This window comes from Zonotrichia leucophrys, chromosome 4A (assembly GCF_028769735.1).
Source record: "Zonotrichia leucophrys gambelii isolate GWCS_2022_RI chromosome 4A, RI_Zleu_2.0, whole genome shotgun sequence".
Classification (NCBI taxonomy): domain Eukaryota; kingdom Metazoa; phylum Chordata; class Aves; order Passeriformes; family Passerellidae; genus Zonotrichia; species Zonotrichia leucophrys.
In genome coordinates this window covers 7,179,179-7,205,073 of record NC_088174.1, presented here as the reverse complement: position 1 = coordinate 7,205,073, position 25,895 = coordinate 7,179,179, and the positions used below count along the sequence as shown (strand labels likewise).

Here is a 25,895-nt window from a genome sequence, read left to right as displayed (position 1 = left end):
AGTAACTAAAAAGCATTAGTTCCCTTTCTTGAAAACATTTACAATGAGATTTCATGTACACCATGGCAATAAATATAATGTAGTAACAAATAGCATTGCTATCCAGAATAAACTAACCTATATATTGCACTGAATGTCTCTGTGGGGCATGGAGATGTGCCCATTCTTTCCAGTAACCTCCTGGTTGTTTCAAATTGTGATCCAGGCCCAGCCTCATTTCAGCAGCTATCTCTTGAAACTTCACAATACAGAGCCCTTCTTCTAGACACTCTAGTGGACAAAGAAATGAAGTTTAATCATGCTTAAGATACAATGCTTACTCTTTGAGATCTCTTTTTCTCATACAGAAATAAGTTTAAGTCAAATGCTGGTTACTCTGGATTCAATATTTCAAAGCACTGCAAAGTATATTTACAGACATGAGGAAAGATTCTGAAAAGCTGTAAAAGACTACATGTTATCTTGGATCAGCTCAGCTGAAATACACCCTGCTGGCTTAATATGTATACACATATGCACAGAAAAGAGCAGCTTCACAAAACATACATTTTAAGGTGCTCTGCAAGTGACTGTCTGTTTAATAATAAGATAGGTTATGCAGTACCCTTATTTTATGATCAACATTTATCCAATGTTTTACACTGCACACTTGCAGACACACGCTTCAATTAGTGTGAGACAAATGGCATAATTCCAGATCCACTAAACCTCGGAGACCTATATTGTCATGCACACACAGCATGCACTTTACAACTACCTAGGAAGCTGTATCTCTTCACCTCCTCCTCTTTTTCAAAAGAAGCCGCTTCTGAATAAATGGGATAAATAGCCCCCAGGCAGATACTCAGAAATCACAGCTCAAACAGGCCCTCGTTTTTCTGTAGGCAGCCTCAGTGAGGTGAGTGCAGGGAAAACCTGGTCTCACACAGTGCCAGGCAGCTGAACAGTGGGCAGAGCTGCCCACTGCAGTGCTCCTGCTAGGGAGAGACTCCCTCTTCCCACAGGTTTATGAGACAAAGGTGAGAGGGACTTTCCAAACTGATCAATATCAGGCAACATCTAAAACAATCACACCCCTCAGAAATGCTCTGCAGTAACTTGGGAAGCTCCACAAGCAGCATATTCTGCACAAACTCTGTCTTGCCAGGCTTCACTCCAGCCTGGGGATTTTTTGGGTTTGTTTTGCACTTTGCTTTTTTCTGGGTTTGTTTGTTTTTGGGTTTTTTTTGTACTTATTCCGCTTCTCATCTGGAGAGCACAGTCTTCCCACAGTACAAGGATCCTCTGCAGCACCCATGTCCCTATAAACATTCTCATGACATGTATGACACAGACCTACGTGATGGGACACTGCCTCTTCTGCATCCAGCAAATGAGACAAACTACTCCTTCATCAGGGTGCATTTCTGTACTGTGCTCAGCCTAGATCCATGTAGGAGCTGCTCTGGAAAAGCAATGAATCCCCTTTATCAGTTACAGGCATGCTGCAGACGTCCCCATACCAGCAGCAGCCCCACGGCAGCGACTGCCCACAGAGCATCCTCTTCACTGTGTGCTCACAAAGAGGAGACAGAACATTTTCTCCAGTCATGCTAAAATCACTTTCAGGCTGCAGTACGTTTGACAAGAGCACTTGTGAGGAGCTTAATGGCTGATATTTTGGAGCAGCAGTATCCTTAATAAGAGCTGCAAGGGTCAAATGTGAAACCTTCAGAAGTCTCCAGTCCCTGAAGACTGCATAGAGCAGAACCCTTCCTTGTACTGCTGGATCTGGGAAGGGGCAGCTGGTACTGACAGGTACCACAGGAGAACTCTGTGCTGCAGGAAGAACTCACTGCCCTCCATGTTAGGGCTACTAGACCTAAGCTGACCAAAGAACCCTGCCCTGGATAAAAGAAACATTGAAAAAGTGTGAAATTTTCAAACAACATCTTTAAAGCTCACTATGAGGCTGACATTTACCTCATAAAGATTGTGGCATGTGTTTCAATATTAAATTTGCTTGGTAAGATGAAGAAAGAGAACAAAAAAAGAGGAATGCTAAATAAAGTGATCTCTGGGAGCTGAGCACTAAATAAATCCTGTGTGTTGTCAATTAAGTGGCAGTTTTACAATTAAAGTATTTGATTTTCATAAATCTGCTGCAGCATGTCAGAGGAGACTAGGAAGAGAAAGTTTGGGGGTGGGAAGTCACAGAAGGAGGCAAGAAATTTTCCCCTGCAGAAGCCTAACATTCATTTACAATTGATTCATTGAACAGAAGCATCTTGCCACAGCAGCCACCCACCTAAGGATGACAAAGCACGGCAGTGCAGTGATGATGGCACAGCACACTCAGGAAAGACACCTCACATAGCCATGGGTGGCTAATGCCACTACCCCGACACCCATACTCTGAGCTTTGCCCACCCTCTTGCTGGGTCAAAACAAGTTACTTCTAACCTCAAGGCAAGGAATACAATAAATGAATATGCATTCAAACAGGAGGTCTGTGTTCCCTTATGGAGTCCCTTAGGAATATTCTTCCTGACACACTGCAAGGTGTGTTATGCAAAGAGAAAACACTGACATTTAATATAAAATAGTCAATCAGGACTGTATCATAAATATATAATTTCATTCTCTAAAAACACCCCTAAAATGACTGACATTATTCCCAGGAATTAATCTTGATGAAATTGTTCAGCTTTCCTGTCACTTGCGAAGGATGCAAGTGGTTGGGTTTATTTAGGACAGACATGGATGTGTCAAGCCATGGCACAGGGTGAGCTGGAGGGAAACATTAATGCACTAACTCTAACCTGTTTTTGTATCATGAATCTCTCTCCCCAGTCCCCTCCCCCAAGTATGTAAATTGGCAGTAAATGACTGGCATTCACAAACGTGCCTCCAAGCAGGTTAGGGATAATTAGTAAAGCATGTAGACACCCTGTCCTAAGAGCCAATTGTGACAAATCCACAAAATAATGAATCTCTATTAATAGTTAATGATGTATGTCAAGAAGAGCCCAGACTTTGGGCTCTTCCCCTTTAAGCCCATGTGCTATCCCCTTGTGTTTCAGCTGGTCCAGCTGAATCCCTCTCTCCCTCCCTCCCTGTGTGCCGGCCTGCTTTGAATCCCAGCCAAGATGAAGTAATTGAAAACTGCCAGCCTGAATACTTCAGAAGTCTATCGTGGAACAAGATTCAACAAGCCTCTTCTCAATTTGTAAATATGTTGGAATATAAGTAGTAAAAAGGCTCTGATGTCAAACAAGTTTAAGCATTAGCTGTGCTCCTTTATGAGTGCTACAGCAGTGCTTAATGCTTCACACATTAAACCCCATTAACACTGCAAAGTTATTTCATCCCTGTGCTCCTCACAATGTTTTGTTCATAGATTTTTTGACTTTTTTTTTAATCACTCAGAGCATTCAGTTACTGCAGTGATGTATATGTATTGATAGTTTTAAAGTCATATTTAGAGGTCTGGCTTGAAAAACATATTTGTATGAGTTTGCTTGACACAAAAGAAAAATAGTTTTAGAAAGAACTTGTGTTTTGTATATTTTGTTTCTAACATGCTAAGTTACATATTTTGGGTAGATAAATATTCATGACCCACTTTAGGGTTTTTGGAACATATTAAAATACCAAAGTAAAACATAAACAAAACATAAACCTTTGCCATGTGAAGAGAGATCAAGAGTAACAGTGAGAATTGAGATGACATTACAAGTTTATGATGAATGTATTTAAGTCCTCCTGGTTGCTTGCAACTTACTGGTTCTTGATGCTCAACCATTACTGACAGGCCATGTGCTGTTAATTGGACTGAAAAAATGACTTGCTCCAAAATTCATCACTCTTAATAGCTTAACCTCTTTGTTGTCTTTACAATTAATCTTCTTACTACCAGAAAAGCTGAAAGAGTTAACTCTACACACAGTGGGTCATCAAATTTGAACCAAAAAATTTTAACCCAAACTTCTGGGATGTGTTGATCCAGATCAGTGTCAGCTTATGTCCCTCCCTAATTATTTAGAAGAACAGCTGGCAGAGTATTTGTAATACTTGACTCCTTGTGGCATATATAGGAATCATGGGTTTAATTTGATCTCACAGAAAAAGCAGGGTTTTAAAAGAGAATTCAGATGATTTACTGTAATCAGTGGAAGAGCAGTGCAGCCAGCAGTGATAAAGAAGATCTTTCAAATTATCAGATTTTAACATGACAGGGTCCCTCTTAGAAGCTTTTACACCCTCTGTTTAAAAAGAATAAGGAGCCAATAAAACCTAAGCAAATGTTTCTGAGTACAGCCCCTACCTTTGTGAGACAAGGTTAGTGAATCCCCATCCTTTATTTGCCTTTCTTTGTTGTCTCTTCAGAGACACATCACGGCAAGTCATCGAGCCCTATGGAACCATCAGAGGTAAAGAGCAGCTGAGGGTTTGAAAAGTGCCAGAGCATTAATTAGCTCAGAATTCCTGAATCTCCACTGATACAATGAAAGTTACTCAATCACAGGATGATGTGGAAAGCCTAATAGCAGCTTCATAGTTAAAGCACAGGAGTGGGAGGCAAGAAGTGCAGGTTCTATTCTTACTGCCAGCACCTGTGTGCAACCTTCAACAAACCATCCGTTTTCATTGCTCATTTTCTCTGTATGCAAAGTGGGAATAATTGTGCTCACAGGACTCTTCTTAAGCTAACTTCACCTCCATCTGAGAAGCACTTTGGGATCTTCAGGTTAGAGAAACCACTGAACTGTAAAATATAATTTAAAATATGTATTTTACTGGATGTGCTGAAAATAAGTATTCCCTGTGCCAGTGTAAAGAGGAATTTTGAGTGTGGGATTCCAAGTCTAGGTAATTTAACTGTTACCTTGAAATGTAAAAACGTTGTTTGCAAAGGATTTTTCAATTCAGCAGATGACTGTAAAGCAGCACTTCAAACAGCTTTGCTCAGAATATCTATTATTAGTAAACAACTGTGCCTTACAGGATTATTTGCAAGACTCTGCATTAGGTACACTTGAGGTAGGCTTCTGAAAATAGAGCTTCAAACATGTTAAAAGATAATGTGTGTGCACATGGATAAACTTCTACATTTTCTACAAACTTGCATTTCTGTTCTAACAGAAACATAAGTAATTTCAAAAATGACATTCAATATGTGACTCACTTTTATGCTCAGTAAAGGTGACACATTGTAGAAGAACAAAGCACAGAGCTGGCCTGGCTTTGGCTGTTTCCTGTTTAGTCAGGAATAGCTGCTGGAGCTGTGTTTATCCCTCACATCACAGCAGCAACAGCAACCCTCCCTGAACACATCTGTCCAGTTGGTCCTGGATGTAAACACTGAACAGTTCTGTTCTCTGTGACCAGTTTCAGGAACTTTTATGTAGGATAGAGAAGGAGAACAGTTAGTGTGTGAGGACTGCCAGTAGGACTGGTAACCCTCTTCAGACTTTTCCTTTCAAACAGATGCACAGATTTGTCTACTAAAATCATGTTGCTTTGTCTTCATTCATTATTGTGCACTGCAGCTTTTGTGCTCATCTCAGTGTTTTTTTCCTAGGGCCTTTCTACCCACACAAATGGCAAACATTTAGTAAATATTTGTTGAAGACTTCAAACAATCTACTTTGAGAATTCAGATTGTTAGCTGAATTAAAAAGGTATAGTCTGCATGCAATAGTCTGACTCCAAGAAAACTGGGGCTCAAAGCAGGTCAAAGTCATAAATAAATTCTTAGGCTCAGAGAAAGCCTTAGTCATTAACAAGAGCACAATAGCTGGAAAAACAGTATTATTTGAATTTGAATTCCAAAACTGAAAATGTTGCTACATGAATTAATCTACAACAATTGGCAGAAAAAATAACAACAGTCCTCACTTGCAAAAGCATCCTCTCTATCTCATTACTTTTATTAGAGAACTCTCCTGAAGCTTTTCCTCTACTAATCTGCATACCCTACCCAAAGGGAAACTGAGCCAGGGAGTACAACAGGAAAGATATAGCAGTCCTATTTTGATGAACTAAAACCACTGCCCCACAGTTTATCTTTACTACTTTTGCAGGAATGTGATTTTCTGTTATTAGTGCTTGGCACCAGAGGTTACCTACTGCCACCAAAATTGCTAGTAATAGACAGAGACTCAAATCCACCAAGTCAAGGTAAATATAAGTTAAGCAAAGGAAGACAAGTTACATTTTTTATCCAAAACTACACTTTCTAAGTCTTGTTACATAAAAGCTCTCACACTGCATTTCCACCTGAAATCCAGTAAGTTCAGTGTGTTTTAGGAGTCCCCTTCTTTGCTTTTCAAGTCAAGGGAGAGACAAATCACCACACAGGACAGACCTGCAGCACTGTCTGCAGTGTCAATAGCTATGGTGACCCACTGTAAGGGTTTTCTCCATTTATGCAGTGGAAAAACTCCAAAAACCTCTGCCAGCAAACATTTAAGAAAGCAGCCGAATCTTTGCCTTTGCAAAAGAAGAATAACAAAATTACCCAAAGATACCTAACAACTATGCCTAAGCTGACCGTGCAGGGACAGCTACCAGCATTCTCCTGCAAAAAACCTCTAGAACAAGTTGTTATTTTCAGCCCAAGAACAGGACACAATTGCCAAGGCTACTTATCTTTTGCAAGTTAGGCAGAAATACTCAGCTCTTTCCAGCACCCCAGAACTCCCTGTCTGTAGAGCCTTCCTCTGCCTTCTCTTCTGCTAAAGCTCCCAGTCCACAACCCCCTCACCCATCCAGGCAGGCAGCCTGCTCAGTCTGCCAGCTGGGAATGAACCACAGCTGATTCCCAGCACCTCTGCCTTTTTACAGTCTTGGCCAGCTGTTCTTGCAGGACTTTAAAGACCAGGAAACTGCCACCCTGCTCCCCATATAAAAAGAGGATATGCCCTCACTGTAGGGGAATTACCAGCTTTGCTGTGCTTGGCCAAGCAGTGTGCTGGCAGAGCACACAACCCAAACCCCTGTAAAACATTTGCTTTACACAAAAGCAAGCTGAGAATAGAGAAGTGGAAACTGTCAGATATGCCTGAATCAGGCACACAGCATTACCTTTATGCAATGTGACTTTGTCTCATACTGAAATAGGGCACGGCTGAATTTGTAAATAGCCTAGTATTCACTCCTCTGTCCTTGTGTAAATTAAACAGGGACCTTTTGAACGACAGTTCTGGTGTCCTCTGCAATCTCTTCTGGAGGCTCCACGTGGAGCCACCTTGTCAGGTGACTGAGATCTTCCAACTCCCATGCCACGAAACATAGCAGAGATGAAAGCAACTTGTAGCCAGTGGTGAGATATGGTGACATTGGAATATGGAAGCACCGACAGGAAAGACTTTTGTAGCTACTTCTATGACAATTCTTCATGATTTGGTGGCAATGTAAAAACTAAACTACTTGGTAAAGCTTTATTTGCATTGTTGTCTTATAGAAAGCTTTCCTTTGAAATGGAGTATTACATTAGTCATTTTGGGTTCAGCTGTAACAGACTCTAATCTGGGCAGCTGCAGTCCTGACTATTAGCTGCTTTTATGATATTGTGGATGTTTTTTGAGTTGAGCCTTAATAAAAACTGTTACAGTATGAATATGTATGTATTTCCTGGAAAATGGATGCAGTCTCCAGTCCCATTTGTGTTACTGCCCATGAGCCAGACATATTCAAGGTCCCACTTGTACTTACACAGCAGAACTTAGCATGGCTCTAGCAGTTTCTCAATGAGAGTGGTTTTATTGAGAAAATGTAGCCCAAGCTTCCCTGCTAAATGTCATTTATTTTATTTTTATTTCATTTTCCCACATCACTCATGTCCTTGTTTTGCCACCTGCTCTATCTAATGTCAGCATGTAATTTATGAAACTCTGTAAGAAGGATGGAGACAATCTTCCTCTTACTGTTCAGTACAACACAAAGTGATCCTGGGTACAGGGACACAGCCATTATATGGTTTCACACTAGATCTGGAAAAAATCTGACTGATTTGGTACCATTGAGATTTCTAGGTAGTTTAAAATGTGCCCATTTGTTTTTGCAGTGCAAAAAGTCACCGCCAAGAACAAACGGTTCCTTGAAGTTAACGAAATGGGGATCAGAAGGCTGCTGCTCCTGTTCAAGTCATTTGGAATTTTGCTACTGGTACAACACGGCTGAGATTTCATGCTGGGATCTAAATGTGAATGGCCAACCCCATGCCAGAGGGGAAGCCACACATCCTTTTTTGTTTTGGTAGGCTCAATTGCAAAAATAGTTAAAAGCAAGACCATGCAAAAGTCACTCTGCCTCAAAGGTGAGATTTCCTGAGGGAAAAAAATGGTCCTGACTCTCCATTAGCAGTGATGTGTCATGACTGATTTTGGTGCAGGTGCAAAAGAGGGCAAAGAAATGGATCTAATACATTTCTCAAAAAAACAGGACTCCCAGGCTTCCACTCAGATATCATGAGATGCCAAGTTTCTGCTGACCGTGCTTAAACATGTTCTCTTTGCATTTGTCTGTGCCAAACCATGAACACTATGTAATTCTAAACTTTATCTTGATAGTTATTTTTCTTTTTCTCATTCATACTCTGACTTATGTATGATTTATAATGTTTCTACTGGGAAAGTTTCATATGCAAGTAAGCTTTCCCTTGTGAGAGTTTGTATATTACCATTTGGAGGCATCTCTTTACTTCTACTATAGTAATATTTCCTACATCAATTTTAAACTTCATCATTACTGGAAATTGTCTAGGTAATAATTTTAAAGATGTTAAAGAGCTGCTGGTATTTCATGCAAAAGCCTGACAAACATTCCATTAAAAATTGTGCTGGTGATAATTCATCCAAAGGCACTCTTTTCTAATTCCCTTCTTTTATTACAGACTTTGCCACCTGAAGTTACACAATTTCTAAATACATGATTGGCCCCAGCTCCTCTTGTTTGCATTTTCCCCAGAGAAAGATGCTGAGTCAGACAGAGATAAAGAAAAAGAACCTTCTAACACAACTAGTCATCCATGGTGTCCAGCCCAAGATAAAGAGGGTTGGGTTGCAACAGTCTTAGAAGCTTTCTTTTTATCAGAATCCTGCAAAAACCTCATATTGAGACTTCCCACAAATAGAAAAGAAATAGCAATTTTATTGGTACCAATGCAAGCTCATCAGCCCCAGCTCATGCTATGCAATGAGCAAAAATGAGATGGCAACAACGAGGAGCATAATTTTCACTTCACTCAAGACCTTGTTTTCAGACATTTTCTACTCATAGTTACCCTTATTATTATTTGTTTTCAGTCACTATTCACACACTGGGCATAAAGCATTCAACTTTTTATGTCTATATATTTTTACCTACCTTTTACTTTCATAGGTATAACAAATTAGCTACATTTTCATTCAGTTCTTTCACTAGCATGTTGAATTTAAACAGACAGTATTCAGATTACATGGATTAATTAGATGTTTTATTAAAAAAAACCCAGGAAAATGAGTTGCAGAGTATAATATAAAACACAGCAGGCTTTGACTTTCTGCCTGGAAGCTGTTTAAAAAAATAATAATAATTAAGAAGGAAATGAAGAGTACACTGTATTCTGTGCATAAATAAGAGATATTAAAGGCAAATATTTGCTTTTAGATTATGATGAACTCAGATTTACACCAAAAAAAAAATGGACTTGAGATGTTAATTTAGCTAAATATGAGCTCTAATCAGTCATTCCTCCTGCATCATCTTCCATGGCTATGCATAATTATAGTAGAGGTGCTCATACTGTAACACAACCTTTCACTGTAAGCTACAGCCTGAGGATGTTTTCTCCCCTTATCCTTGAATCCCCTTTGCACAGCCCTAAGCCCCATCACACATTTAGAAGGAACAGTTCAAAAACTAGATGGAGTATAATAAATTAATCTGGACTTAGTGGGTGGATAAAAGGTCCAGCAGGGGTTTGTTACAGACCCTGGGGACAAGAAGAGAGAGGAAAATGGAATACTGCACAATGACATTAGTAAGGCAAACAGAGATAATACTCTGTGTGCATGTGTCTGTGTGTGTCTGCAGAGTGCTGGGGGAAGGGTGGCATCAGTATTCTCAGCCTTGAATCATCTTAATGTAATAAGGATTGAATACTGCCAGCCTGCTTCCAGAGAGCCAAGGAAGGAGTGTTCCTACATCCCTCCTTACATTTTCTCACACCACCAAAGCACAGACACAAGAGCTCTACAGCAAGAAGCAAACAGGGTTAGCAAGGCTCCGTTCTGAGCACTCCTGGGAATTGAAAACCTTTGTTCTCTGACCAGAGAGGGAAGGTGTGCACAGCCTGCATCAACTTATTATGGTACAACTTCATAATAGGAGATGCAAGAAGGAATTCTTGTGCTTTTGAATAACAGGTAAACACAAGTGTTAGATACCATAAACCAGGTTTGTCCTGATACATACTCTTACTTATAGTACTAGTGCCATATCAGGTTTAGAGCCAAGGCAGCTGCACTGTTTGGCCAGCCTTACCACCTTTCCAAGGAAAGATTAAACAATAAAAATGCTTCTGTCCTACTCAAAAGTTGTTAAATGGGCTCTCCTTTCCACACAGACTTGGACTTCCTACATGCTATGAACCATCTTCAGGAAGATCTTCAAGGTAAATTGTATAATTTCTTAAAGGAAACATTTCAGAATGCAGAGAAGCACACAGCAAAATAGTGCAAGGAAAGAAAGAGGGGGTTCAAATAGATTGAGAATTTCATTGTCAGAAGCCTACAAACCAACAGGTTTAGAAAAGTAATTTCTGATGATCCATTTCAAACTTCTACCTAAAATATGAAAGGTATGAATGAAATATTCCTGTCTTGAATATATATTCATCACAACTCAACATGCAATATGCACTTTGAAATTGAAATGAAACAAAACTAATGTAATTGTAAAACATGCCTAAACAGCAGCTGCTCTTTATTTCCTTTTTCCACACCTACTGTAAGCAAGGGCTTGCCATAGCTCATGCAATTTGGGTCATTACACATTATATCAGACTACAGATGCCAGTTCTTCCCATTTTACTTTTCCAGCAAAATTCTGGATGACATCTTTAGCCAAACACAAGGAGAGGGAGAGATATATTGTACCTTCTACTCTACTGGGATCTGAGAAAACAAGTTGAAGTGCCTTCTACCACTACTTGCATTGACCAGATCCCCTTCTCAGCTCTCCTAGAGCTGTTGAGGAAAAGCAGGGACTTTAAGGAGGTTCATGTGGACACTCATATTCTCCCCATGTCCACTCTTTTCTAGAAAACTCTCCCAACACAGCAGACCTATGCTTTTTGAAGAGGAGCTTCCAATTTTGAGCCTAGCTTTAGTTTAAAAACATCATTTTTCTTGTACATTCTCTCAAAAACTGCATCTGCAATGGAATCTTTAGAGTGCAAGAATTATGTGTGGTTACTGGCTTAATCTCTGCTGGATTCCCAATGGTCTATTTTTATCTCGTGATCTCAAAACAATTTGAGATGTTGCACAATAACCAACAGTTCTGATGCAAAGAAATGGTAGCAATGCAGTTTTTCAAGTTAAAAATCTGGATATGATGCTGGATTGGCAACATCTGACTGGCTGAAGATTGTGAAACAAAGAGTTGAAGTAGAGTAAAGGATGTTACCCAGAACAGCTAGAAGTTAAAATAAGCCCAAGGTTATCAGGTCTTCAGCAACATCTTACATATAATAAAAAATACAAAGCTATGTAATTAACTGGACAGTGGAGAACATTTCCAGAACATGCAGAGAGTTCATTTTGAAGTCATAGCAATTTTCTTCATCTGCTGGGACTGCATCTGTCAGTTGCCAGAAAGTACTCAATGCTGACTATCTCTATTCCTGCATAACTCTTACAAAACACAAAAAGAACACAAACAATGTTTTTCCTTTAATCTGTTTGTAAGTATGTTTCAGATAAAGCTATTCTGATAGTTTAAGACTATTTGTTCAGATTGCACAAGCCATTCAGTGCCAGAGTTATTTAAATCCTGAGAAGAGGTACTACAATAGATAGAAATGTTGTATGAATAGAACATAAATGATGATAATGGAAGGGCTGATTCAATAAACAGAAACTTCAAGCTGAAAGCATGAATGAGAAGGCACTGGATCTCCAGCTCCACTGATGTGGAACATGGGGTCACAAAAAAATAAGGGCAAATGCTCCATGTTGCCCTGCCTAGATTTATCCCATGCTCTGAAAACTGGACACTGTTGGATAAGCTACTGGAGCTGCCACCTTGCAGATGATATTTGATACTGACAATCTAATCATCTGCAGCACTTTTTGTAAAGAATAAGGAAATAGCTGTAGTGAACTGGCCTCATTTCAGCCTGCATAATTACACCCTGCACACCTATGATTCCTTTGCCTTTTCTTAGGGGAAAAAAAGAACATGTTCTTCCCTTGCTGTAAGCCTTTTGCCTAGGAAATCTCAGCTATAGCTGCAATCATCTTGTGCCTAAGTTGATATCAAACTGTTAAATTTGCAATGTACTTTGAGATCATTTATTCTAAATCTTAAGATTATTGTTGCAGACATCTCAAAGGACTATATATTCCACCCTGCATGTTCCAATAATGAGGCATGAAAGAGTAAACTGAGAGTTTGGTTTCTGATTCCTTCCCCTTTTTTGCCCTGCCCATTTATATGCTTTGAAAAGTGAAGTCATAACACTGTCAGAACTTTTTTTTTAGTGGTTTAATAAACATGACATGCTTGCACTTGCTTTGCATTTTAATAGCAATGCAGTGGCAATAAGACACTTCCACAAATATAATGCATGCAATTATATAGGGTTTTAAGGGCTAACTTTCTGTCAGGTATATATACACACACATTTTAAAATTCTTTTGTTCAAAACCTAAAAATCCCCTCTCATTTTTCACTTTCTCATTATGGGTACCTGATTGCCCTTCAGGTGGAATTTGAAGGGCACACACCACTTAGAGCTGTTAAGAGCCAGATCTTTGTGACTGTATCATTATAGTTAGCTTCAATGGAAACTTTTCAATGGCACCAGAAGAGTTTCTATGGAAGTGGTCACATTGTTGATCTGACAGTATTTAATCTTTTTCTTCCATGAGGACAGCTCCAATATGAAGGATCTGTTCCCTAATCTGCATATATATATATACACAGCTCTGCTTGATTGTATTTGTATTTTTCCTCTCCAGCCTTCTCTTAACTTCAGTGCTCTCCTACATTTCAGTATACACAGTGAAATGCACCTTGACTGTGTCCAGGGTGTGCTGCTGCCCTGGTGTGCTGTGTTTCAGTGTTGTGTGTCTTTGACCAGCAGACAGATGTGACAGAACACTGAGGAGTGACCACTGAGAGCATCAATGCTAAGAGCAACCATGGCCAAGCATTTTTAACACAAGAAGTTTGGTTCAGGATTTTAAACTCCCCAAGTATTGCAATGGCCTGTCCAGGGTTTTTGGTTTGACCCATTTTAAATATCTTGTGTCTATTATGTGAGTAGACCTTCATTAACCTGCCCTGAAGTTCTTAAAAATTAAATTAAATCTCACTAGAAAAGATTTAAGTAGTAAAGGGGTAGTTTTAGTTCTCAGGGATATAACTTGTACGGTGTTATGCTTCTGATTTTGGGCCATCATCCCACCCTCTCTCTTGCCAGGCTCAGGGTGCCATTTCACTTATTTTTATTCAGAAGTAAATTGGATGACCAGGAATTAAATTAATTCCAGAGTCTGGGTCAAAGTGCATTAAAATAAACAAAAGGACTCACATTAACTTTAGTAGAATACCTGCAACATTTAGCAGGGCACTGCAGTTAACATAAGCCAAAATATGCACATAGTTTTAAAGGAAAAGCTTTAATATTCCATGCTATACTGACAATATTTAATCTATGTTTATGCTAAGCAGCATAACTTTCTTTTATATTTCAGATGTTAACATTCATAAATTTACAGTATAACACTGTATTTTGCTTTTGCATTAGGTTCAGCTAGATTGTTATCTTGACAAACATTTTCAAAGATTTTTTACTTACTAACTCAAGAGACTACAATCAGAATTTTTCTGCTACATACCTTCACTGGTCTAGGGATTATAGGCTTGAGCAACTTACATTGTATAATAAGCTGCCAAATGAGATGAGGTAAAACAGTAACTCCACAAAAGGATCTAATTCAGTGTACTTACTGTGTGCTAGCATTAGTCAGTGATTAGGTTATTAAATCCTCTCTAATTATTATTTGAAGCTTTTCATAAATAGCTTTTTGCAAAATGGATCTTATCTAAAAATTTAATTTATTGGATGTTTACAGGCTTAAAAAAAGTGATTTTATGATATAAACCCAGAATTACTTCCTTTTTAAATAAACCAAATTGGTGCTGTAATTGAGATGAGCATGCTAATTTTTTTCACACAATAATCTGATATGGGACTTTCTTCTCTCAAGAGACTTGCTTGATCTGCTCTTTATAGACATTCAGTCTCTGTAAATATGCTTTTGGTTTCTTTATCAGTAATAGTATTAGACCTGAATGCTTCAGTATACAGTATAATGGGATATTAAAGGGCTTTCTGTATATGTTTTAGACAAGCTAGTCTAATAGAAAGCTAGTCTAATAGATAGAAAATCACATTGCTTTCTTTCCCTTTTTTTCCCCCTCTCTGTCATTGTTTGCCTTTTCTTCCTGCTTGTACTTTGCTACTGAACCATCTGACTATCTGTGTTGCCATGGGAAGGACTGCAATGCCATAAATTCAGAGAAGATAAGTTCCTGTGCTCGTTTTTTTTTTTTTCCATTTTATTCTTAAACAATCATTAGCACAGGTTAGCTGCTTTCATAAGGGTGTTCTGGCACTAGAGGAGGATTGTAAAATATTCATTTCTGGAAAAGATACAGCAAAAACATTCTACTTGTTTCATAGAAAGGAATCAACCTACACAGCAAAAATCCATGCTTCCCAACTTGCAGATACCTGACTACTGAGAGCTGAGCCAAATTATGGGCAGTCATCCATCTAGTCTTATGGTAGCTAATGTGAATTTCAAAAAGGCTACAAAAATGAGTTAAAAACACGTTGAATCAAAAAAAAAAAAAGTGCTGGATGCCTCAGAGGATTCGTGATGCAATTCAGAGGTTTTAATTTTCAAATCACTGGTCAAACACTCCACAGGCTGAAATTTGCCACCTTCTAAAATCTCTGAAGTGTGGTTCATCCACAGGGAGCCCAGTGGCCTCAGCTCAGTTGCCAGTGCCAGATCTTCCCATCAGACAAAAGACCTTCCTTGTGCAAGCAGGCTCCCACTCAGTGGGCTCGAAAGGCAAAGGCCAGAACACCTTCCAAAAGCCTTCCAAAGTCCTCCAAGTACCATTGTAAATAACAGACCTGGGTTTGCTCAACAGAAAACTCCTTGAGCCACAAACTAAATGTCTTTGGACAATGGGGTCCTCAAGCCAAATCTATTGAAGTAAAAGGGAATGTCCCAGCAGGGCATGGCAGAATCGCACACTGTGATGGGATCACAGCTCCTCAGGTAAAGCCAGACCAAGTGCCTTTGCATGTCAGAGTAGGGTCCTGAGTGCTGAACACTGCAAGGGCCAGTCAGATCACCAGGTCATATCCCCACAGTACCTGCTTTTCCCATCCCAGATCAAGACTAGGGGCTCACACCTATCCCCCGGGACAAGTTCCAAAGCTCCAAACAGGCAAAATGAAGACCCTCACTGGTACTTGGCAACAAACACAATCTGGCCCTGCTTCTGTCACTGTATTAATCATCAGTGCTGACATGAGGAACAGCTCATTTTGACCAGAAAACAACAGAAATGTGATTCAGAAAATACAGGGAGAGACGTGCAAGGCTCAGGAAGCCGAGCGTAGACTCACCGTCCTGTCTGCAGCCACACGCTAATCTCACGTTTGGCTGATGGCTCTGTGCTGAGCTGCTCTGTTCAATATTTTGCATGTTGATTGGCTTGTTATTCACTTCTGCCTCTGCTGGAAGCCAGACTAACCTGTGGGGGAAGTGCAGAAAACAATTACAGTATATTGAAATGGTCATACAAGTGCAGTACACTGCAACACTTTACATAATTTATTAGGTGTTACTACACGCACTGGCACTCACATGACAGAGATCTTAACAAGATCAACAAATAGGACAACATCTGCATTCCTGTAAGAACATTTGAGATGAAAATTTAACATTAAACCAAAGCTGTACTTACTGCAGCACAAACACTGCAATAAAGTGGTCTGCCTTGACTTGCAGTGTATTATGTTAACGTAGTATGGTTGCCAGAGTAAAACAGAAATGTTCATTACAGCAGCAATTAATTGCTTGCTATTTTTGAAAATTAACAGTTAATATATTTTTCCAAACCAATCCAATTCAGTGCTACTCTGAATTTTCATGCATCATTTCTTTATTTTTGTCCCTATTGTGCACACAAGGTCAATTAACTGGTAAATATAATTATTTTACAAACATAGCAAGCAGCAGCTATTATACATAACTTATTTGCATATTTCCTTGTTTCTGAAGAGTACAGTGATGTTACAGGTCTGAAAATCTTTGTAACTCTAATAAAGTGAGAAACTGGTTTTAAGTAAATCTTCTGTTTCAGTAGGTATTCTAGTAAACATGCCATTTCTTAGATATAAATCAGCAAGTAGAAGCTGGGTTGCAGATTTCAGAACTTGTCTCATTTGCATTTTCAAAACAGAATGGAACTGAAAGCTTTCAAGCTTTATTGTTCAATGCCACAATTCTGTTGCTCTTTGTAAACGAAACGGAAAAGAGATGTATGTGAATATATCACACATTTTGGGGTAAATGAGTTTTTCAAATTGTAAATGAATATCATTGTTTGTAGTCACCTTCACAGCATTTCTGAAGTTGAAGCTGTTGAGCTGAATTCTGACTGAATTTTATGAAAGATTTCAGGAAACATGACTCACAAGATTTTAATGCTGGCAGACAAAGACCCCTTTCTGACTCTATTTTTGATTTCCAGAGTCCCTTTAAATAAAGAAGACATTCAAGACTGAGGAACAATGGAGAACAGCTGCAAGGATGATTTCTTTTAAAAGGAGAAATCAAAGGGCAGCACTCCTCATGTGCACTATATATGGCAATCTCTTTGGCTGAATATTCAAGGACTGGCTGGTACTCACATGCTGTGCTGAAGCTGTGTGGCTAGAGAGGCTTTCCTAGACATATTTCTTGATGACAACTGCATGCTGTTGGATTTGTTTCAGTGGCTGTGAATCTGTGAGCCATGCATATTGTGTTCCATTTGCCACTTCACAAGAAAAAATATTTAGTGAGCTTATGGCAAGCAGGACACCTCATTTGTGCTGATTGGGGCAGATAGGGTGATTTGTAGATTCACACATGCTGAGCTTCAGGCACTTTGAAAAAACTACATTGGGCAAATTTGAGATTTATGCCCCAGCCCCAATGCAATTCATGTGTTGGGGTGCTCCTACTGAGAGCCACCAATGGGAGCTGACAGCTGCACACAGTGCACTGGAAACATTTTAGAGCTTGCTGTAAAGAAAATAGAGCAGTCTTCGCCTAGCAGGGAGGAAAATCGATGAGTTGGCACTTGGCAGTGGTGACCAGCAGGAGGATGCTTCTGATGAATGCTGAGTCATTGATTTCCCTCCCTGATCAGCAGCAGCTGCTCCATTCACACTGCAGAGCCTCCTCGCTGCGACCACACGTGTCAGCAGCCTTTACTGGCATTAAGGCAAGAGGTATCAGCTGACAACACACCCAATTTATGTATTTTTGGTTTCAATAGCACTACCTTACAATTTCTAAGTTGCTTCTCAGCTAGGGCACCTAAAAAGACATTGATATCAAGGCAGGAGTTCCAATAGCACAGGCAGCTCACAGGTACAGGCAGTACTTGCACAACAGATGTGTGAATGTCACCCAAGTCTTTGGTTTCTTTTCTCACCAGAAGACATAAATTTCATAAACTCAGAGCACAGCCAAGCAAAGAGGTTAAGACATCTTCTGAGAAGGTAGGCTGCAAGTCAGCACAAAGCTTACATGTTTAAAAGCAGACATGTGCAAATATGCAGATGGACTGGGCTCTGCTCATGTGCCATGCCCTCAGCATGTGTGCTATAACATGGTATGGCTGAAGACCAAAGCATAATTGTAGTTTGCAATTTTATGACAGTAAAAAAGCAACAGGTAAAACAGGTGAGACTACAATGAATGACTACAATGAAAGTGTAGTCAGAGCAGGTTATTACAAATCTCAGCATTTGATGAGGATGTATATATTTCTTAACATGTTCCATCACTTGCTATATTGTTTACATTGCCATAATTATTACTTAGGAAGCTAATGTGTTTGTGTATCTGTTTGAATTGATCTCTAAGGAAGCAGTTTACATAAGGAGAAAAAAGAAGAGAGGGGGCTGTCATGAGATAAATGCTGTTTCTCAGGATTAAAATCGACTGAAATACACTATTTATAGTCAGGCACTTCACTGCTAGTAGCAATGCCGAGCCTCTACATTTCAGGTTCCATTCATTGCAGAATATGCATGACTTTGCCTCAAAAACACTCGCAGAAAAAGTCATAGGTCAGGCTTCTGTGCTTGAACTGGTATTTTAGCAAAAGCTCACGTGGCCAGCCACAAACCCATTCTCCCTTAACTCTACTGTGCTTGTCCTCTGAGAAAGAGCCTCTTCACCACAGTGACAAGCCTGGATTCAGGAGAGCCCATCACTGGCAAACTCTATTTTCCTAGTTAATTCAGCTGCAGATTGAAAATTGATCATTTATAGTTTGCTCCCTGCTTTCATAAGGCACAAGTCTACTGAAATTCTTTTGCTTTTTCAAGCCTGACCTGGCTTCAGTGAGTCCTTGTTAGAGCTGCATTGAATTCAGTGGTTTCAGTTTAGATAGATTTCTGGAAAGTGTACATCAGTTACAACATCCACTCAGGTTAGAGGTTTTTTTTGAGTTTATGAACTCTAAAATTTAAGATAAGCATCACTGCCAGCACCTTTCCTTTGCCTTATCTGCCTGTATTTCTGAAAGCCTGCCTTCACTCTGCTGTGCCTGGGGCAGCTGAGCAGGCTCCTCCTCATACCAGTGGCTGCATTAGCACAGAAGCTTTCAAGGATAACTGCTGCTCCTCGGGGAGCCCCAGAATAGGAGCAGGCAAGAGTGCTCTCATTCTTTTATTCCTTCTCACATCTGGGGCCTGAAGTGTCTTAGGCTGTGCTAAAAATCTGCTAACTTAAGAAACAAGTCTCTGAAATCAGATCGTCAGCTATATTGCAGGTAATGAGCTGTGCAACTTCTGAAATCATACACGTATCACTTTCTTTAAAATTGTTGACCAAGGGTATGAAAAATACAAAACATAAATAGCAAATGAATTCAAAAGTATAATGTGACCCTGTCTCATGTCTGAATTTCTTTGGTATGATCCACATGGACAGAAATGACTTGCATGTTAGCAGTTGCCACTGATGCAAGGAGCAGTGTTCTTGTAGGTCTCCATTTAGTTTGCCAAAGATTTTAGTAAAATACTGACTTTGCAATTTGAAGGCCAGGTTCTGGTACTGACTGATGAACAGGTGACAAGGAATAGAAGAGGAATCAAATGAAAAACAAGGAACATGACAGATACTAAATAATTTCATTATTGACTAAAAATTAAAGAACATTCAACTCAGGGCAGAATTCAGAGAGAAGAGAATACTTTATGTGTAAAATGTTTTTAACTTCTATAACCCTGATCAGAAGGAGATATGCTACCCATAAATAATGAATTCTCAATACATATTATGCATATTGGGACACATAGTCCAAGTTTTCAGTAACAAGAAGTTTCATTAAATAGATGTTCCAATGAACAAGATTCTGCAATGTTTAGATCATATCTGACTAATAAAATTAAAGATTTAGACATAATTAATATAGATCCAGACATTTACCTAATTAAATTGAACAGGGTAGAAAGAATTGATTATACATTTCCTTATGAATGAAAATAAACACACAAATTAGTGTTCTTCTAAAGATAATGTATAACTCTAATGCTTTGATGATATAAATCTCAATTTTTTTAAATGTAAGATTGCTACTGATCAGAAAAAATGTATGTTATTACAGTTAGTCAGTCAGATTGTCCAAATCAGCATAGGAGTTGATGGAACAATGACAATTTACCATATCTGAGAATCTGCTCATTATCTTCAACCAATGAGGAACACAGAATCAACATTTGTAAAGAGGAACAGTTCCTTAGAGACACTATCAAAAAAAACTTTTTCAGATGAAAAATGAAAATCAAAGATAACACCGCAAAGGCTGTCACCATAACCAGTACTCAAACAGCTTTAGTATATGTAAAAGAAGAAAATTTATCTGAAAATAAATTCAAGAAATGCTTCCCATAATGATGTGAAATTCTGAGAAGGGGTTTAAAATTTTTCTTGAGCTCTTGAAATCAGATAAGATCCTTGAAAATAGATTTTTTCTAGATGGGGTAACATTTGGAGTCATTATATTGTGTGTATCCCTTTCTGTTACATTCCTGAAAATAAAATCCGAGTATTCAAGAACAGCCCCAAATAGGCTGCCTTTTGGACACAGAAGACATTCTTAAAATATATTCCAAAAACTCTCAAATGTTCAGAGAAACAGCTGTTCAATCTTATGTCATATCACTACACCATTCTTGTTGCAAAAGATAGAGACCTTGCATAATCAACATATTTTCCTGGCATGGTCTCCTATCACTCCTGTTCTCACTCTCTAACGTAGCTGCTGCATTAGCAGCACTTCTGTTTGACCACATATGCTGAAGATTATTTTCTAGAATAGACTTTTACAGTCAAAGCTTCATGAATACTACTGGTCAGAGCTGTCAGGACCCTTCTTCACAGAAGACAATTTTAGTTTTAAAGACATCTGGTCAATATTTGTTAAAGCTTGTAGATTGGTTTGATGATGTGGGACTAGAAACTCCACTGATATAAAACTGATATAACAGTAATATACTCAGCAGAGATATGCTGAATTAACTTCAGTACAAAATATGTCCCTAAAAACTACAATATAGGAAGACATTAGGCAGGTATGCATCTTTTAGAAACAGATTTAAAAGTGAAATCTTCACTTTCCCTAGATGTAACTTGGGAATACTCTAGGCCTTAAGCAAAGCTATTTGAGGGTAACGTCCTAGTGCAGATAAGAACTGAATTTCTGAACTTGTCTCAATGTGCATTCACTGGAGTTGCTCCACCCTGTAGAAACACCTCTCCAGATCAGTATGGCAAAAATGTAGGACAGAGAGCAGACAGTACTAGTTCATTTTTGCTCACTTTTTAAAGCCTTCCTTGCAAGCATCTTTTCTCTCTGTGTGTATGTGCATGTGTCTACCCCTCCTCTTTCATTTCTTTTCTCTGTAGGGCATCGAAAGTGCTTTTCAGGTGGGAGGGCAGCAGTGTAAAATTGACTGCCATTCTAGTCAATTTGCTTCAGCAGCCATTCCATGTGTAAAGCACTTTATACAGAAGGAAGCTTTTTAGACATGAAGACCAAGAAATCTATTCTTTTACAGCCATGAAGTCCCTGTGAAATCAGAGGTTTCAAGAACTCATGCGAGGATAGAATTTGGCACGAAACCCACTGGAAAAAAAAGCCCATTAAGATCTTGCAATCTGTTTCCCCTTGTTTTTCTTATTAGCAGAAGAAAAATAATTTGTTCTAGAGAAGAATGTCTATACCCAGGACCTTGAAGCAGGCTCTACACAGTACCACTGGAGCACTTTCCACTGACTTCTACTGTCTGAAACCTAATTTTAGTTTTATTTTAAAATCAAATAGAGCCTAGAGAAATACAATTATCTGTCTACATCCAGCTTGTGTGTCTCATGCTTGGTTGAGTTGGTATCATCCAGTGATAAGTACCATCCATTTCAGTCTTCTGGTGTTTACTGTTTTTCTATGACCTTACACAACTTTTACTTAACTCAGTATTTAAGCTGTAAAGGCTGTAACCACCTTTAACCACTTTCACTTAATATGTTGAGGGCTGGTTTTGAGGACAAACACAATTGTTCTTGTTGCTGTTGATCTGGAAGGAAGGTCATTCTCACTGAAAACATGTGGCTGCTACTTGACATAGGAAAACCCAGCAGCCTCCCACGTGGCCAGGACAACATCAGACCAGCCAGATATTTAGTGTAACAAACAAGTCTTTTAAAGGCAAACAGTCTCACTGATTCTTTCTCACAAATGCTTCAAGGCCATCATTGAAGAAAAATCCAAAACAACAACTAGTTGCCAAGTGCATCATGTAATCCCAATTATGGAAAGTCTGCTACTAGCAACCCAAAACGTTGGCCAAAGAAACAGTGGGCCAACCTGCATCTCAAAAATATGGATCCAGCCTCAGGAGGCTCTCTGAGAGGGATTTAAACCAGTCAGGGCCAGCCCAGGGTAAGCAGAGAAACAAGTCTCCTGGAGAGATTCCTAAAGCCTCTTGTTACAAAGCAGTGAATGCTACAAAACAGGAAGGAGCTTGAAGAAGAAAAGTTGAAGCTGCTCCAAGACATCCTGAATTATATCCTTCTCATTCCAGACAGGCACTTTTTCTGACCTCAGCTTAATGAAAAAAAGGTAATGGCTCTACAGTAATTTGTGTTTATTGTCAAAAAAAGCTTTTGCCTAAAGCCTAGCAAAACATTTTGTTTTGTGCTTGAATCACTCAGTCTGTCCTGTCCACAAGGTTATTCCCTTTGGCTTTGCACCAGCTTTCTTCTGTATTTGAAGACTGCTATCATGTTTCTACTCAGTGTTTTAACCTCTAGTCTAAACAACCCTCTTTTCTCATAGGTTTCTCTGTTCTGGTGCACATAAGAATTAAAACTTAACTTAGCTCAGAACTTTTCACAGCTGTAAAAGAGAAGAAATACTTCATTCATTTTGCAGACTGTGCTCCTGATTTTAGAACGCAAAATTTCTCCCCTCCACTTTTTTTACACTAGTATGACATTCCCCATTCATGTTCAAGCTGTAGACAGCTAAACCCCTTAATTCCTTTCCTTTATTACTGCAAATTGGTTGGTTGTTTCTCATTGAGCTGATTCTATGAATGATCCTTCTTGTCTAAGTACCGAAACTGGACTTATTTTTAATTGCATCCTGGTTTTTTTTCATATCATCTTTCTAATTTGTAAAGATCCCTTGAAATTCTAATGTTCTCCTCTATACCTGGAGTCTTCAAAGCTTTGTGGTATCTGCAAATTTCATATGAACATTCTTTATCCAATCAATGAAGTCACTAATGAATATTTAACAGTATCTGGTTCAGGACAAATCCATGTGAAAGTACATTTCATATATACTTTTCTATTTCCAGTAAAGCATTGCTAACTATTCTTCAACTTTGTTTTCCCAGCTCATTTTGATAATACTGAGTAGTAAGTCTTTTCTAGATCTTGTTTTTCCAGCTTAAGACAATGTTAAGTGAAACAAGAATGAGTTAAAACATCTGTAAAGTTAAGACTTACAGCTTCAAGAGATATGGGATAGAAACACAGTTCCTAAGCTTCTAGTAGCTTTGCACCTGCAAAGAGCCCTTCCTGAGCAATTCTGCACCCAGGGGCGTTACCCCTTCACTTGCCCCAACTTTCTCCCACTGTAAAGCAATCACATCCAAGGGGAAAAACCCCATTGAGCTGATACAGAAATTCGTGGAGTTTTCAGTAGTGTGAAATATGGAGATCAAGTTATAAAAGTATGCTGTCTCTGAGCATTTCTTCACACCATGGAAAAATCTTATACCTAAAGATTCCTGTCCCCACCTTCTAATTGTGGAGGGATTCTGCAGGTATGTGCAACAAAAGCTATTACCTCCCAACCACTTCATCCAATCTAGCCAGTTCCATCAGTTTTAACTCCTTCACCTCTACCAGTGCTGGAGAAAGGGAGTATCCAGACCCAGACTTGTGTACTAGCCTGGCCCAGCTGGGTGATCAAAGGAAGGAATGTTGGCCTGAATTTCCTCAGTTACTTGCATTACATTAGGCCCTTATCATTACTTTGATGTCAGTTTTTGTGGTTTAATTATATGCTAAGATGTATTCTTAGGTAAGCCAGGAAGAGCTGTCCTTATGATTCAACCAGCTACTTTTTGGCCAGCTGACTGTACATTTAATTAACATCCTGGGCATCAGTTCTGCAGTCCTACCCCAGGCAAATCTCCCATCAAAGTGAATGGGAGTTACCATCTGTGCAGGGCTGAGCAGAGAGTCAATAGAACAGCACTACAAGTTTGGGCAAACAGTCAATCTTTATGAATTTTTAAAGCTATTAAAGTTGTTTTTAGATTAAAATATTCCTTTTAGTTTGAAGAGATTAGTTTTTTTCCTTAACTAGTGTGTTTGAATAATTTCTAAGCTGGATACTGGTGAAAACATGAAGAGAGGTCTTTTGTACTCAGTCTTTTAATTTGTATTCCTTCCTTGGTGTGGGGACATTTGAGCATGGTGCATCTCACAGAAGCAGTGTATATGTACCACATCAAGTGCATAGGAGAAAAGTTACTCCTTTGACATAGATAATTTTGCATTTAAAACTCCAGGTTGAAAGGTACACTCTGGTGAATGGCAGCAAACATGTAGGTATTTAATGTTTGGTAGTAAGCTAACATTTCACCCATTGAGCTTCATGGTGAATCCGCTCTCAATTTCACAAAAAAACCCCAATTCTCAAGCACTGAGAATTAAAGTGTCTGAAGCAATGTCCCAAAATTTCAAGTTCTGCTACTGGATAACCTTAATCAAAAATATGTACTATAAAATCAAATAAGTGATGGGTCACAACCATTTGGATCTTTCACAACACTGACTTTAAGAGACAGTATAAGAACACAAACAAATCCATGATGGTATTAAAGACTTTGGAAAAAGCTCAGTGGGATTTAGAAGCGCTGAATCCCATGCTAACCTCTACCTTTCCCAATTCAATCTGCTTTTGCTGTTACCGAGGATGCAGCTTCCACAGTGGTGCTGGGTGCCTTGTTAAACTCTGCTCACCTCAACACAACCTCATCCCTCAAAGACTTTACAGACTTCCCACACCAGCAACAGCTCTGCTTCACTTCTGAGCTGTCCTGGAGACAAGAAGGTGCCTCGCTGGCTGAGAGGGACAGAGGAGCAGCAGAGCTTGCCTCCAGCACCAAGGCACTGCTCTGGAGCAGCAGACAGCACTGATGCTGGAGGGGGACAGAAATGGGTTGAAGACCAGAAAGCAGGATATAACACCTCTGCTGCAGCACCAGGACAGCCCAACGATGCTGTGTATGTCTAATGCACATGTTGTATGGGGATTGTCCAATGTGTTTGTTTTAAAAAGCAGGTGTAATCCAAGCAAAAACCCTGCCAAACTCAGAAATGTAATTTGGATTGAAAGAATTCGCCATGCTTTGCCTCAGAAGGCAATAACCTTAATTTGGCCCCGCAACCACAGTGGCCACAAGAAGTAGCAGTAAACTGCATCTGTGATTCAGGAAAGAGTAAAAACTCTAAGAAAATCAGTGATGGACCAAAAATATCTGCACTGGAAATGTATATACATTGTATCGCATATGTCTCACAGAAAGGCTGTTCTTTGGCAGAAATAACAGACACTGGTTTATTTTGTGGAACAGGAGACAGAAGAGATTTTTCATACTGAAATGATCAAAGAATAAATTTAGGTTTTAGTTTTCTCTGTATTGTGTTTAATTAGGGCAAGGGAAAATGGGGAGGTGGGGGGAGGAGAATTTAAGAATGTGGCTGTCCTTAAAGAAGGTTTTCAGCAGTGAACAGTGCTGGGTAGAAATCTAT

At 39.2% G+C, this 25,895-nt stretch overlaps 1 protein-coding gene across 3 annotated transcripts in view; it reads right to left on the bottom strand.

The window, feature by feature from the left end:
• Positions 1–25,895, bottom strand: part of MAMLD1 (mastermind like domain containing 1) — a 243,387-nt gene that overhangs the window by 159,457 nt on the left and 58,035 nt on the right. For all 3 annotated transcript variants that reach the window (XM_064713259.1, XM_064713258.1, XM_064713257.1), the window contains exon 2: positions 15,905–16,032. The gene's annotated coding sequence lies outside the window, so the exon portion shown is untranslated. The remainder of the gene's footprint in view (positions 1–15,904; positions 16,033–25,895) is intronic.